The 13,822-nt window shown below is 32.1% G+C and overlaps 1 pseudogene; it reads left to right on the plus strand.

The window, feature by feature from the left end:
- The first annotated feature begins 551 nt into the window (after positions 1 to 551).
- LOC109377509 (60S ribosomal protein L11-like) lies at positions 552 to 6,713 on the plus strand (annotated as a pseudogene).
- The last annotated feature ends 7,109 nt before the right edge of the window (positions 6,714 to 13,822 follow it).

Consider the following 13,822-nt stretch of genomic DNA (forward strand, 5'->3'; position numbering starts at 1 on the left):
AGATTGAAGCAGAATTAAAGGATGAAAGTTACTGTAGTTTTCCTTCTTAGAAAAAACAAAAACAAAACATGATTATTGCTGCTATGCTTCAGAGTTAAAGCTCCTTTCTGGTAATTATCCCTGCTATAGGAGTATTTTTGGTTAATCGGTATATTCCATAACTAGTATAAAAAATGAAGTCCATAAATATAAACGTCCTACAATCATAATCTTATTTCATTACTATTTTATTAACTTTCACTTTTGAAGGTGGCCAGATTTCCAACTATTGTAATTGCCACCATTTTAATGTTAAAAACTCATTTACCTAAAGCCCATGATCTCTGAAGGCATTATTAATTTGGGGAAGTTCTAATGTAAGTGTTCTCAAGTGAATAAAATGCATGTTGCTAAACTTAGTTGTAACACAAATTGACAATGTTCAAAACTAAGTTTCAAAATTCTATAGGAAATATTAAAAGATTATTTTTCAAAGTAACAGGTTTTTTTGGGTGTTTTTTTTAGAAAATAAAAGATGAGCCAAAGGCAGGGAGGAAGTCTTTGTAAAACACATGTCAGATAAAGGATTTGTAGCCAAAATATGTAAAGAACTCTAAAACTCTAATCAAAGAAAGCAAATGGCCCTTAAAAATGTGGCAAAAGGCCTAAACAGGAGAAGAACTCCCTAAAGAAGAAGTACACATGACAAATAAGCACTTTAAAAGATGCTCACCATCAATTGATATTAGGGAATTGCAAATTAAGATGCAATATCACCATACATTAGGAGAAGGCCAAAAACCCAGAACACTGATAACACCACATGCTGATGAGGGTGTGGAGCAGCAGGAAACCTTATTCCTTACTGGAAGGAATGCAAACTGGCACAGCCACTTTGGAAGACAGTTTGGCATTTTTAACAGAACTAAACATACTCTTACAAAATGATCTATCAGTTGAGCTCCTTAGTATTTATATAAATAAGCTGAAAACTTATATCCACTTAAAAACCTGCACATGAATGTTTATGGCAGCTTTGTTCATAATGAGCAAAACTTGGAAGCAAACAAGATGTCTTTCAATAGGTGAATAAACATGATATGACATATTCATATGATGGAATATTATTCAGTGAAAAAAATATCTACCAAGTTACAAAGGACATTGAGGAACTTTAAATATATATTGCTAAATGAAAGAAGCCAATCTTATACAGCCAAATATTATTTGATTCCAACTATCGGACATTCTGAAAAAAGGCGAAACTATGGAGATAGTAAAAAGATCAATGGCTGGAGAGGCGTGAAGGAGGGTTAATAGGTGGAGCACAGGGGACTTTTCAGGCAGTAAAACTATTCTCTATGATACTGTAGTAATGGATACATTTGTCAAAATCCATAGAATGCACAACACAAAGAGTGAATCCCAATGGAAAACATGAATTTTAGTGAAGAATAACATATAAATATTGACTCATCTATTGTAATACATGTACCACATTAATGCAAGACATTACTAATTGGAGAAATTGAGAGGAGGATAAGAGTTAGAAGGGAACTCTCTGTACTTTTTGTTCAGTTTTTCTATATCTAAAACTGCTTTAAAAAACTAAAGACTATTAATTTAAAGAATATGGCATTCAAGTAAAAACTTTAATCAATTTAGGGAGGAAGTCCTGAAACCATATACATTTCCCATTATACTAAGGATAATTATTTTTTCAGATAAAGAAATTTTTTTCTCAGTCAAGAAAATATATTTTTATAAAGCTGAGCCATATTATCCAACTGTATGAAGTATACAATAAAATGTTCATATATTATGTTGAAATAAGACGGGATTTCAAAAACTAAAAATATTTACCCATAATTTATTTATTTATTTTATGGCCTGGAATGATTAATTAGAAAATTACAAAATTAACTCAATACAACTGATTGTAAATAAACTAATATTTTTGCTGATGAAACATAAATGTTTCTTTTTTAAAAAGTAATAATTTTTACAATTTTTACAGATAGACTTCTGAGAAGACAAAATCTTACTTTTATATCTCATATATAATTTGTATTTTTACTGCTTTTTCTTATGTTGGATAACTCATATGCTTTATGTGGATTTCCTTTTAAATCAGGATTAAAAACAAAACATATGCATTCTGACATTTGTTTATGATGCAAATTGACAGTACACATCAACACGATGGATAATATAAAGCTAGTTACATATTGAACTGAGATGTTTATACATACATAGAAAATGATGTGTAAGATATGATGTACTAATACACAGAAATACAGTTCATAGGTTTCTTCAGTTTAAGACACACTATTTTCATGCTTTAATTTATCTAAAATTGGAATGAGTTTTAAAATTAACATCAGCTTAAATCAGATGAATTTCAATGACCACTACGTGAAAAGATTGTGTGTGTATGATATTTTGGGCTTGAGCTCAGTTTAATTGGAACACTTTTGATAATGTAAGTTTCCAATTCTATTTTTAAAAAATACAAGATCAATATCCAGGTAGGAAAGAACACTGTATTTCACTTATGGAATGTTAGTGCTTATACTGAATGAGAGAATGCAGATAGCAAGTATGTAAGAATATGAAGGGTGTTTCCCCAATTTTTCATTAATCATCTGGTTGCTATTTTTTTCTTCTATGCATAATTGCTGTATATAAAGTCTTATACCAGGTCCTGGGTTTATTGTTAAAGAAAATTGGAGCCTGGATTCATATTTTAAAGGACTTTGGAGTCTATTGACAAAGGTAGATCATAGGACATTTTATAATATTTGACAACTTCAACAGAATCTTGAATCTTTCCATTTTATATTCAGATGAATGCTCAAGTTTGAATTTATTTTGATTATAGATTGGTAGAATTAATCTGGTGACATATATTAGAGGAAAGCAGATATAAGACAAATTTAAAGATTAAAAAGATTGAATTTTGACACTGAGGAGGGTATACATTGTTCCAGGTTGAACAAATGGCTGATATTCTAGAGATACAATAAACAGATTATGTTTTTTTAAATATTTAAAAAATAGAGTCCTCAACAGTGAAATACTTTATTAACCTATTACTGAATGCTAAAAAAAAATAGCATGTCTGTATATGTCAGGTTAAATATTTGAACTGTAATAACTTATTTTGTTAGAAAACCAATAATTTATTTTCCCATCACTTCCATAGCTCATAAACAGTCTTACTTATGGCCAAAAAAGGGGCAGATGAGAAATACCTTGAGTACTAGAAATATGATGCTTATATCTTTTTCCTTTAATACTAGCCAAAGTATGTCACCAGATTGTTATTTTATTATTACTATTATTCATTTTAACACTTTACTGATCTGCATGTAAGCTTTAAGCAAAAACCCTAATAATAATATCTTCAAAAAAATCTCATAGAATTTTTTCAAATGAAACATTTTTTTAAGTGTATGAGGTGTAGCCATATTCAAAGTAATGCAACTTTTAACTTGTAATGCATTTGGAAAATATTATTTTGTTTGTTAGAAACTCTTGAACCAAATTGCTTGGTTCAAATTCTGACTGTATCACTTACTACCTTAGGCAGAAACATAGCCTATCTCTGTTACACTCTGTCAAATGGAGACAGTAATAGTTTTAATGAGGAAATATTTGTAAGTTGTTTGGGTCAGGCTATGTGGCAGAAACAAATACAATTTTAAAACAAATCTAAAAAAAAATCAACACTAATGCACACAGATATCTAAATGGAAAACAATATTACAATGGTATTTAAATTAAATAAAATTAAATAGTAATACTTCAATATTGATATGCAATTATGTTTTTAAATTAACATTTTATCTATAATAGGTAAAATAATCATGTATATAAACTAATAGGAAAATAATGAGAGGGGTTATAGGAAGTTAGGATTAGTCAGGAAAGCAGAGTAGTGAAATTTAAAATTCAAGGTTGGATTTTTCCTTGTTGTATGAAGTCTGTGTGGGCCTGATCCCATCAGCTGTGATAGAGCTTGGAAGGGGCACTGGGAGAGGCAAAGAGATGCTAAAGACTTACAGTTTGTGCTCTGGCGTATCAGTAACATGCAGGTGAGATTACATTGTAATGTAGGTTTTACCTTGATAATGTAAACTATAAAGGTAAGATATCTAGGTCTTCTAGGTTATGCAGTGGTGCTTACCTCCATTTGCTCACTCTTTATATCAAGTAAAGAAAAGAGCAATCTGAAAGCTGTCAAATGCCAAAGATACAAAATGATCAGTGCACAGGTTTGAAACCCCACGTTTTAACAAACCAACCAATGCCACTTATATGCATTGGATTATACTTTTGGGGGGGGGGGAAATTTGCATATATCTATTTCCAAAGAGTATAATTGACAGTTATTTTCCCATTTCAAAGCTGTAGGCTTTTTTCTTTAAGCTAATTAAAAAAGATTGAGATCGACAGCCTTTGTTCAGACTTTGAAATAATCAGTTTTTCTCTGAATTAAGAAAGAAGGAGAAGAGATACTTTTAATAAAATCAGTGTGCCTCTTAATTATCAGGGATCTCCTACAGGTACATTTCCATTCCCAGGGTAGGATTCCTCTAGAGCAGAGAGACCAGATATGTCTTCACAGAACAAAACCCCATAGATTCGTTTAGTTTCCTCTTCCAATACCTACTCAAGTGGGCTGCCTAGCACTTGGGAGCAAGCAGGGTGCTTTTCAGATTTGCTTGGCTTCTGTGGGCATTATGTGAAGCAGTTATCTATTTTACAACTGCATAAAACATTACATGGATTTCATGATGCAGAAAAGCAGTTTATTCCTCATTTTCCATCATGTAAATTTTTACTGAATGGATTTGCGGGAAGACTCACTCTCCCTTTAAAATATAAATGAAAAATGCCATCATATATGCTTTCCTCTTTCTAAGACATTCTTTGTCAGAAGCAAACATTTGAAGAAGAAAAGACAGAAGAACATTATTTAGGGTAAAGTTGCCAGGCAGCACTGCAGGTAAGCACTGTAAGAGTAAGATTTAGAGCAGGAATAGAGAAAGCAGGTATAGTTTGAAAATAGACTCTTTGCATTCATGAAAAAATGAAGAACAATATTTATCCTCCCTATAAATGAAGAATTATGTATAAAATGATTGGAGCATCCTCAACCCATAAAGAAAGCTCATGCATCCAAATTAAAGTAGAACTTCATAGTGCAGAATCAGAAAATACTTTCTTCAGAAGCAATCAATAGACGTAATCTGCATTATACCAAAAAATGAAAGAAAAGCTGAATCTTGTATATATTAACTGAAATGTTTGTTTACAATTTATTATCAACTCTAATTACTATTTTAAGTGAATTTATTTCCATCATTAGTGTCATTATTTGTAGTGTGAGAATGAATCTGGTTTTTAGATGTATGCTAGACTTTCGCACTTCGATTTCTAGTAGGATGAAATTACAGAATACTTGTATTTAAAATAAAACTTGTTTTATAATCTGTGACTTTGCTAAAGTGTTTGGGATATATTTTGAAGATACATATCACATATAAAGTTTGGGTTTTACATACTAACAGTATTTGATTGTGCTAAATGATCCAGCAAAAAAATCTGTGGTTACAGGATGTAAAAGATAGAATGACCTTGGTGGGCTGATGTTTTCAAAGACAACCTCATAAAGAACATTTGTTAGACCTTGAAGAATAGACAAAATATGGAGAAAATAAGAAAAGGGAATTCAAAGAAGAAAGCATTCTAAGACTTAGGTATAAGAGTTTCTCAACCTTGGCACTATTAACATTTGGGACTTAATAATTCTTTATTATGGGTGGCTGTCCTATGCTTTATGGGATGTTTAACTGCATTCCAGTACTATACCTACTAGGCAGCAGTAGCACACTCCATTCCCTGTAGTGACAGCTAAAAATGTCTACAGATATTCCTAAATATCCCTGGGGGAAGGGAGAATCACTTCGGGTTGAGAAACCCTGAGTAATGGAGATACAGATAAAGGATAAGAAAACCAACATTGATGCAGCAAGGTTAAGATAAAGTTATGGAGGGCCTAGAATATCAGGCTATGGAATTTGTAAATCTTACAAACACTGTGTAACTTCCAAGATTACTAAGTAATGCACTAACATAAAACGAACATTAAGCTTTAAGAGTATGAAGTTTGTCTTCCTGTCTCTCATGATAGCGGCAGGATCAAGGTGAAAGAAGAACCCTTGTGGAAGCTTCGTATCCACAAGCTCTGCCTCAATATCTGTGTGGGGGAGAGTAGAGACAGGATAACCCGGCAGCCAGGGTCCTGGAGCAGCTCCTAGGCCAGGCACCTGTGTTTCCAGAGCTAGATACACTGTTAGATCCTTCGGCACCGGGGGAAATGAAAAAAATGCCATCCACTGCACAGTCCGTGTGGCCAAGGCAGAAGAAATCTCAGAGAAAGGTCTAAAGGTTAAAGAGTACGAGTTACAAAAAAATAACTTCTCAGATACTGGAAACTTTGTTTTGGGGTTCCAGGAACACATTGGCCTGGGGATCAAATATAACCCAAGCATTGGTATATATGGCCTGGACTTCTATAATATGTGGCTCTGGGTAGGCCAGGTTTCAGCATTGCAGACAAGAAATGCAGCACAAGGCTGCACTGGGGCCAAACACGAATCAGCAAAGAGGAGGCTGAGCGCTGGTTCCAGCTGAAATATGATGGGATCATCCTTCCTGGCAAATAAATTTCTGTTTCTATCCAAAGGCCAATAAAATGTTTTCCGTGAAATGTAAAAAAAAGAAAAAAAGAAAAGAAAAGAAAAGAAAAAGAATGTGAATTTAGTACCTGTGTGCATAATGGCATATTAGAAGGATAACATAACAGGCATCTATAGATCAGTGAGCAGGTCAGACAGTTATCCTAATGTGGAAATAACAAGAATAGGAACTAAGATAATAGCAATGAAAATAAAAAAAAAGGTGGACGATGGGGAAGCAGTGCAATAAACATTGCAAGGGACACATGATATATCAATACAATAAGTACTACTCAGCTTGCAGAAATGAAGGACCCTCATTACTGAAAGTCAAAATGATATATTACAGAAAAGCCTGGAATTCTATTCTAGATAGGTGTTTGCACTTTGATTGCCATGTGAAACTTTCACTACCTATGCCAGTTACTTCAGAGGATTTTACCTCTCATTTGTAAAGTTATAAGGTTTTTTTGAGAAAAGAAAAGAAGAAGAAAAGAAAAGAAAAACTCTAAAAACTTTTCTAGCTTCAAAATCATGTTAAACATTACTAGTTCCAGATTTAGGGTTTGGTACAGCATGTCTAATTCAGTAATTTCAAAAATCAGTGTGAATTATCATTTTGTGAGGAAAAATATATTTTTCATTCCCCTAAAGACATGGAAAGGACTCAGAACTTGGCAGAAAATCCTCTAAGTATGCTGGAAGTACATAGTACAAATTATACAATTGTGTATTAGTCCGCTCAGTCTGCTATAAGAAAATACCACAAGCTGGGTGGCTTAGAAATGGACATTTATTTTCTCACAGTTCTGGAGGCTAGAAGTCCAAGATCCAAGTTCAGGCCCGTTTAGTTTCTTGAGAAGTCTCATTTCCTGACTTGCAAAGGGTCACCTACTGTGTCCTCACATGGCTTTTCTCAGTACATATGCAGGGTAAGAAAGGAAGCTCTCTGGTTTCTCACTTATAACAACACTAATCCTACTGAGTCAAGGTCCTATCTTTATTACCTCATTTAACCTTAATTACTTCCTTAAATGCCTGATCTCCAAATAAAACCACATTGGGGATTATGGATTTGGGGTGGACACAAACATTAAGTCAATTATAGTTTCTACCTTTGGATCAAAGGCTTAATATTCTCTTTGCCATTACTGAACAAGTAAATTAAGACCTCTAGAGATAATATAAAAAGTATAAAAGCATAAAATTCATACCATATTAAAAAAATGAACTCAAAATGGATCAAAGACCTAAATGTAAGAGCTAAAACTACAAAACACTTAGAAGAAAATGTAGGCTTAAATCTTCATCATGTTGGAATAGGCAACTTTTCTATTTTACAGTCATGTGTCACTTAATGACAGGGAGTATGTTCTGAGAAATGTGTCCTGAGGCAATTTCTTTGCTGTATGAATATCAGAGAGTGCACTTACACAAGCCTAAATGGTACAGCCTACTATACACCTAGGCTGTATGGTATAGCTTATTACTCCTAGGCTAAAAACCTGTACGCATGTTCCTGTACTGAATACTATAGGCAATTTAACACAATGGAAAGTATTTGTGCATCTAAATACAACTAAATATAAAAAAGGTACAGTAAAAACATGGTATAAAAAATTAAAAATGATACACCTGTATAGGACACTTACCATGAATGGAGTTTACAGGACTGGAAGTTGCTCTGGGTGAGTCAGTGAGTGAATGTTAACGCCTCAGACATTATTATACACTCTTGCGGACTTTATAAGCACTGTACACTTAGGCTACACTAAATTTATAAAAAATAGTTTTCTTTCTTTAACAATAAATTAACCTTAACTTAAGGTAAATTTTTACTTTATGAACCTAATTTTTTTTCAAGTTTTGACTTTTTGTAATAACACTTAGCTTCAAACACAAGCAAATAGCTATACAAAAATATTTTCTTTCTTCATATCCTTATTCTATAGGCTTATTTCTATTTTTATTTTTTTTAATTTTATGAAATTTATTGCGATGACATGGGTTAGTAAAATTACATAGGTTTCAAATGTACAATTTTGTAATACATCATCTATATATCACATTGTATGTTCACCACCCAGAGTCAGTTCTCCTTCCATCACCATATATTTGACCCCCTTTTCCCTCTTCTGCTACTCCCCTTAACCCTTACCCCTCCGGTAATCACTAAACTGTTGCTGTGTCTGTGAGTTTTTGTTTCTTTATTTCTAAGCTTTTTTCTATTTTTTTTTTAAAAATGTATTTTATTTTTACTTCCTAAACCTTTATTTTTTTAAAAAAACACAAAAACCTTGGATCCAAACACACACATTAGCCTAGGCCTACACGAGGTGAGGATCATCAGTGTAACTGTCTTCCACCTGAACATCTTGTCTCATTGGGAAATCTTTATGGGTAATAACATGCATGGAACTGTCATCTCCTATGATAACAGTGCCTTCTTCTGGAATACCTGTTGAACATGCCTGGATTCTTCTTGAGGTGAGGTGTTAGTCTTTTTCAGAAATATGTCTATGGTGGTTTGCTTGGTTTGTTTCTTCTTTTCATCTTGGATTTGCTTGTGAGCAGATAATATACCATGAACATTCTTCTCTATTAACAAAAACCTTACAGTGTTGGGGGTCCACATTTGCAAACTTTTTTAAGGAGCTTGTTGTGGTCTGCAAAAGTTTCTGCCAAACCATGCACAGTGAATTTTCTTGGGGGTTCTTTTTTTTCTTCTGCAGCTTTCTTTTCTTCAGTTACAAATTCTGTTCCAATTCCAACAATTTCTCATTAGTCAATTCCTCAGGAACCACCTCATATATTAAATGAGGAGAACAAATCAGCATTAAAATGCAGATGCTGAATAACTAGATGGTTTCTCACTGACTGCTGGAACAAACATACTAGTGTAAAGTCATTTTCATTTGTCAATAACATTATGGGGTAGATGTTCAGAATCACTCACAAATAATATAAACTACACATGCTGAAAACACACACACACACACACACACACACACACACACACGTTCTACTAGATATGTACCACAGTAAAACTTTTGTAGAGGTATTAATGAGCTCATTTCCTGGTAGTACAATAGTTAAACTGATATTAAGTGTGGTTAACAACTACTCTGCAAAAACAAAAATTACTTCCAAGGCTAAATCTCTACCAGAGTCCTGCGTGTCCTATATGCATCATCTACTGGGAGTAATTTCCTCACATGATTCCCATTCCTTCTCTTACACTTTGGTTTATCAGTAAGATAAGCATTAAAATATGAAGAGAAAGTATTATGCACTCAAATTAAATATATTAAACTCTGTTTTCAGGCCTGATAGATAGCATTGATATATTTAATATATCTTTTGCAGTTAAGTGTACCTCAGGTCACAGTTGACTTATTTTTTTTAGTAGAATAAATAAATCAAGAACAAAATATAAGCATTTATCATATATAAACCAATTTTTTCATTATATTGCACTTATAGTTGATTAAATGCTAAGAAAATCACCTTCCAGTGTATAATCCTATATGTATGAGAAATGAAAGGCAGCTCTTTATATAAAAAGTGAACAAAACTTTACAATATAAAAATAATTTTAAAATGACTACAGCTTTATTACTATCTTATTTTAAAAAATAAGTTAAGCATGCCATTTATTTTTGTTTTTTATACCAAAAACATAGAAAGATATGCACTTTAAGGGAAATACTGTTTTGATTTTATAAACATGTGTAACTTCAATACATATTTTATAATTTTGTACTTCTTCAAAGAACTACAGAGGAATGCTGTCTAGCATTACAGGCATAAATATGCACTATAAATACATGGTGAATTTACATTTTTGGATCTAAGCAAAATTTTGCAGAGTTGCTTTTTTCTGGTCTTGGATGCAAACAAGTCATATCCTGAAAAATACTTTTTTGTTCTTTGTAGTTCCTTATAGAACAAGTCTAGCAGTTTATACAATTTCTTTAAATTCATATTATCTGTTAGTATAGCTCATATTTAATAAGTGGCTTGAATTTATACATATTTGGGGATGGTTAGCACTTATAATTGTAAATGAAAACTTCCTCTTAAATTTGTCCTGCCCTGTCCATCCATCCATCCATCCATCCATCCATCCATGAATCCATCCATAGTGGTAACTTCAGCAAAGAGTTAGAAAGTATAATAAAGAACCAAGCAGAACTGAAGAATACAATAACTGAAATGAAAACTGTACTAGAAGGAATCAACAGATTAACTAAAATAAAAAACACAAATACATGTAGACTAAACAACATGCTATTAAACAATCAATGGATCAAAGAGAAAATCAAACAAGAATTCAAAAATTACCTTAAGTCAAATAAAAATAAAAACATAATTTTCCAAAATGTATAGGATACTGTAGAAGCAATTCTAAGAGGGAAGCTGATAGCTAAACATGTCTACCTTAAGAAATAAGAAAAATCCCAAATAAACAATCTAAACTTACACCTAAAGCAAGTAGGAAAAAAAACAAAACAAAAAAAAAAAACAGAGAGAAGGAAATAATAAAGATGGAGCAGATAAACACTATAGGGATTAAAACACAACAGAAATGATCAATGAAACTCAGAGTTGATTAATTGAAAAGATAAACAAAACTGACACACCTTTTGCCAAACTCATCAAGACAAAAGAGAGAGCTTAAATAAGTAAAATCATAAATGAAACAGAAGTTACAACCAACACCACAGATACAAAGGATCATTAAAGAATACTATGAACAATCACATGTCAACAAATTGGACAATATAAATGAAATGAATTAATTTCTAGATGTATACAATCTTCTTACACTGAACTAGGGAAGAAATAGAAAATCTAAATAGACCAATTTTAAGCAAGAAATTGAAGCAATAATCAAAAAACTGTCAACAAACAAAAAGTCCAAGACCAGATAGCTTCACAGGTGAATTCAACCAAAAATTCAAAGAAGAATACCTATCTTTCTCATACTATTCCAAAAAAATTGAAGAGGAAAAAACTCTTCCAAAAACATTGTATGAAGCCAACATTACAAAGAAAACCAATATCCTTGCTGAATATAGATGCAAAAATTCTCAATAACATATTAGCACCAAATTCAATAATACATTAATAAGATTATATACCATGCCCAAGTGGAATTTATTCTAGTGATGCAAGAATGGTTTGATATTCACAAATCAACATGATACTGCATACCAACAAAATGAAACATAAAAAACATATAATCATCTCAGTAGATGCAGAAAAGGCATTTGACAAAATTCAACATCCTCTTCGAATAAAAACTCAACAAAGTGAGTATAGCAGGAACATATATCAACATAATAAAGGCTATATATGATAAACTCACAGCTAGTATTGCACTCAATGGTGAAAAACTGAAGGCTTTTATTTTAACATCATGAACAAGACAAGGATACTCCCTGTCACCATTCAATTCAGCATAGTATTAGAAGACCTAGCCACAGTAATCAGACAAGAAAAAGAAATAAAATACATCCAAGTCCAAAACAAAGAAGTAAAACTGTCACTATTTGCAGATGACATGGTATCATATATACAAAACCCTAAATACTCTACCAAAAATGATTAAAACTAGTAAATGCATTCAGAAAACTAGTACAATACAAAATTATTCTACAGAAAAATGCTTTGTTTCTATATGCCAATAATAAATGATTAGAAGAAGTTAAGAAAGCCATTCCACCTCCAACTGTATCAAAAAGCATAAAATACCTAAGACTAAATTTATTGAAAGAGGTGAAAGACATACACTAAAAACTATAAGACATTAAAGAAACAAATTGAAGAGGATACAAATAAATGGAAGGATATACCATGCTCATGGACTAGAAGAATTAATATTGTTAAAATGTCTTTACTACATTGAATAGGATTAAAATATCAATGGTATTCTACTCAGAATTATAACAATTAATTATAAAATTTATATGAAACCAAAAAAGAGCCCAGGTAGTGAAAGTAATCTTGAGAAAGAACAAAGTGAGAGGTATTATTCTAATTGATTTCAAACTATACTACAAAGCTACAGTAATCAGTATAGTATGGTACTGGCTCAAAAATAGATATATAGATCAATGGAATAGAATAGAGAGCCCATAAATAAACACTTACTTATATGCTCAATTAATCTACAACAAAGAAGGCAAGAATACACAATAAGGTAAAGACAATCTCTCCAATAGGTGGTGCAGGGAAAATTGGACAGGTAAAAGCATATGAAAAATTAAACTAAACCACTTTCTTATAACATACAAAAAGAAACTCAAAATGGATTAAACACTTAAACATAAGACCTGAAACCATAAAACTTCTAGAAGAAAAAATAAGCAGTAAACTTTTTGACATTGGTCTTAGCAATGTGTTTTTAGACATTTCTGTTCTGGCAAAAGCAATAAAAGCAGAAATAAAGTAATGGGACTATGTCAAACTAAAATGTTTTTGCATAGTGAAGGGAACCATAAAAAAACTGAAGAGATATCCTACCTAGTGGGAGAATATATTCACAAATAATATATTCACTAAAGGGCTCATATCTAAAATATATAAGAAACTCATACAACTTACCACCAAAAAAAAAAAAAAAGCAAAAAAATGCAATCCAATTAAAAAAATGGGCAGAGGACCTGAAATACACTTTTGTTTAAAGAGAACATACATATGCCAACATACATAAAAAAATGCTCAACATCACTAATCATGAGGGAGATGCAAATCAAAACCACAACAAGATACCATCTCATATCTGTCACACTGGTTATCTTTAAAAAATCAACACTTAACAAGTAGAAAAAGGGGAACCATAGTATGCTGTCAGTGAGATTGTAAATTATACAGCCACTATGGAAAACAGTATGGTGATTGCTCAACAAATTAAAAATAAAGCTGCCATACAACCCAGCAATTTCACTTCTCAGAATTTATCCAAAGAAAATGAAAACACTGTTTAGAAAAGATGTATGTACCCCTATGTTCACTGCAGTATTATTTCCAATAGTGGAGATTTGGAAGCAACCTAGATGTCCATAGATAGATGAATGGATAAAGAAGATGGT

The sequence above is a fragment of the Hipposideros armiger genome, unplaced genomic scaffold, assembly GCF_001890085.2.
Source record: "Hipposideros armiger isolate ML-2016 unplaced genomic scaffold, ASM189008v1 scaffold_1429, whole genome shotgun sequence".
Lineage (NCBI taxonomy): Eukaryota > Metazoa > Chordata > Mammalia > Chiroptera > Hipposideridae > Hipposideros > Hipposideros armiger.